Genomic DNA, 3,740 nt, shown 5'->3' on the forward strand with positions numbered 1-3,740 from the left:
ATTTATTTAGTGTAATGAGTACACTGTAGCTGTTTTCAGACACACCAGAAGAGGGCATCAGATCTCATTACAGATGGTTGTGAGCCACCATGTGGTTGCTGGGAATTGAACTCAGGACCTCTGGAAGAATACTCAGTGTTCTTAACCACTGAGCCATTCTCTCCAGCCCATTTTATCTGTTTTTAATGTGTGAGTATGAACTTGTTTGGATACGTTTGCCTGTACAGTCCATGGAAATGAACTATGTGTTGTTTCTCTATCATGACTTTCTGAGCATTCTTCTGCGTTAATGCCATAGTTTGTGTTCTTTCATTATAGGTGGGGCTGATTTAACTTTTCACCTGCCGTTGGATACTTTACTATAGCAGGACATATTTAAAATGGCAGCATTCAGTCTGGCTTTTCTTAATCAGCTGCCATGTTCCTGACTAGCCTGGGCCTGTGGCCACGAGTAGCAGCAGCATGCCACCTCTGCTCAGTTCAGGCCATCCACTCAGGTGACCAGAGATGGCCTGGGAGATGGCTCTGCCAATCTTCCATGCTGTCTCCATCTAGCTGGTCTGTGTCCAGACCATCCCGCCATCCATGCGGGCCCAGTAGGAAATGAGACTCTAATGCTTAAATATTAATCAAAGGCTTTATATATTTGGTAATGCTCAATAACAATATGCCCACATAATTATTAGATGCTTCCCAATTAACTAACCTAGATATAAGTTGTTACCCAGGACTTTCATGGTCATCCATGGCTCCTCCTACATCTCTGCCTGTCCCTCCTCTCGATCCTCCTCTTCCTACTCCTCTTCCTCCCACCTTAGCTCCTCCCAACTTGTGGGGAAAATATCCCACTACACTTTACCTGTTTTTGTTTTTATTGTAAATGATGGACACATATTTTTATCCTCTAAAACAGCAATCTTCTTAGGATAAATTCCTTCAAGAGTAATTACAAGGTTTTCATCTTTTTTCTTTTATGTTCTTTGTATGCACAGCCAGATTGTCTTGCAGGAAACGATTATCTACTTGACCCACCAGCACTTTAGGAGAGTTTTTTTTAGCACTCCAAATCCAAGATATTTTTGGTAAAACTATTTTTCACTATATAAATGGTATAAATACTACCACAACCTCCTCTTACATTTTATTTCTATGAATGCCAAGAAGTTGACCTGAGGAAATAGAGATGTGCATTTCTTCCTTATTTCCATTTATTTTGCAGATCCCTCTTTAGATTCTCTTGTCCATCCTCTTCCATTAGGTTGTTATGGCCTCTTTTCTGAATGAGGTTTCACTATGCAGCTCAAGATGACCTCAAACTCATGCTGCTGCTGCCTCAGTTTCCTCAGTGCTAGAGCTCCAAGCCTGTCTTAGGATAGCCTGCTTTATAAAATAAAGTATCCTAGTGTGTGTGTGTGTGTGTGTGTGTGTGTGAGAGAGAGAGAGAGAGAGAGAGAGAGAGAGAGAGAGAGAGAGAGAGAGAAAGAGAGAGAGAGAGAAGTGTGGGATGGGTTTCCACAGAGTCCAAAAGAGTCAGATTCTCTGGAGCTGGAGTTATAGGTGGTTGTGAGCCATCCATTGTTGGTGCTGGAATCAAATTCAGGTCCTCCTTAACTACTGAGACATTTCTCCAGCCCCAGGATGTCCTGATTTTTTTAAATTATTATTTTGTGTGTATGGGTGTTTTGCTTGCATGTATGTCTATACACTCCATGGATGGCTGGTGCCTGGTTGACCAGAAGAGAAGTCAGACCCCCTGAGAACTGAAGTTATAGACAGTTGTGAGTCACCATGTGGATTCTGGGAACTGAATCCAGGTACTCTGGAAAAGCAGCCAATTTTAAACTGTTCAGCCATCTCTCAGGCCCAATATTTCCATTCTTGACTCCAATTTTTTTTTTCATGTTTCATGCACATACATGAGCAGGTTTCTTAATATATTAAATGATTATTTTTCTGCTTCTATGAGCTATGAAATATGCATATTTTAAATATACATTTAAAAATTTACATAAGTCAATATAGTGTGTGTGTATGTTTTACTGCAATATTACAAAGAAAAGAGGACATTAGCCAGATCTGGGAATTTTCTTTTTTTTTTTTTTTTTTTTTTTCTTTTGGTTTTTCGAGACAGGGTTTCTTTATATAGCCCTGGCTGTCCTGGAACTCACTCTGTAGACCAGGCTGGCCTCGAACTCAGAAATCCACCTGCCTCTGCCTCCCAAGTGCTGGGATTAAAGGTGTGCGCCACCACCACCCAGCTGGGAATTTTCTATAACTGTAAATTCACATTCATTTAGAAAGTCTAATGACTTAAAGGCAACTTGTTTGGGCAAAGAAAAAGATTTACTTGGAAAGCTAGCAAACCAAAGATGGAGTAGCTCCCCAACAAAGACCAGCTTCCTTGGGGCTGCAGTCACGAGTATTTTCTAGGGACTTGTTGGGGGAACACATGAAGGGTCACCGGGGTAGTAGTCTATTTTACCAGTGCACCAGGTGCTATGTGTTAGTTAGTATTTATGTATTAACGGATGCTTGGGGTTGGAGAGACGGCTCAGTGGTTAAGAGCACTGACTGCTCTTCCAAAGGTCCTGAGTTCAATTCCCAGCAACCATATGGTGGCTCACAACCATCTCTAATGTAATCTGATGCTCTCTTCTGGTGTGTCTGAAGACAACTACAGTGTATTCACATATGTAAAATAAATAAATCTTAAAAACAAAAAACAAACAAATAAACAAAAACCAAAAACGGATGTTTGGGGTTCTATAAGTCTAAAAATAGGTAATCAAACAGAAAATACAAACTTGTGTGTTTTGAGTTCCTTTCCCAGAGAATCACTGAATTGTTAGGACATTAAAGGTGAACCCAGAGAGCAGGGAGGCCTTTATCTGGAGAGCAAGAGAGAAAAGCTTTTTTTCAAAGGACAATGGATGGGGAAGATTCTTATTTTACACTTAGATAGCTTCAGTCAGAGAAATCTGCTGGAGCAAAAATAATGAGAGACTAAATTATGTACAGTCCGGCTGTGTGGCTTCTAAAAAAAAAAATAGTGAGTTTTTAAAAGTTCATTAAGAGGAAGTGAAACTACAGGGTTTTTCTTTCCTTGATAACATTAGGAAATGTGACCCAAGACAGCCATCAATATGCAGGGTTTAATGTCTGTGAACCCATAAGGCTCATTTTGTTGTTTAGTTGTAAAGATAACATATTCCCAACTAGAATAAGGCCAGATAATGGATACAAGTGGGTAAGAGCAGACTATAATCATACTATTGCAACATGAAAGCCTTTTAGAAAACTCAACTTCTATTTGCATAGAGGTGAGGACGTTTCGGAGACGAAAGATTGTGGGGTTGGTCTGGAACTAAGCAACTATGAACCGCGCTCTTTTTCAGGTTTAAAACAAGTTTGACCCCAAGTTGGGAGTTCTTCAGAATGCATGTACCTGGATCCGACAGCTTGGTCTTGGGAGAACTACAACTCCCAGCAGCACCGGCGAAAGCGCAACTTCCGGGGCGAGGGTCTGTCTCACCCGCCTCACCACCACCCCACTTCTCTCACGGACAAGCAAGACATTTCGGTTCTAGCTTCACCGAGTTCGAGCTGGCATTGGCCACAGGCGGGGGGAGTTTCTACCTCGCAAAGATGGGCTCAGGACCCGGATAAGAGGAGGGTCGGGTCATAGAACGCGAGAGGTGGAGGTTACGGCTCAGGGCGTCAATGGACGTCATGTCCGCTGG

This window comes from Arvicanthis niloticus, chromosome 16, assembly GCF_011762505.2.
Source record: "Arvicanthis niloticus isolate mArvNil1 chromosome 16, mArvNil1.pat.X, whole genome shotgun sequence".
NCBI lineage: Eukaryota > Metazoa > Chordata > Mammalia > Rodentia > Muridae > Arvicanthis > Arvicanthis niloticus.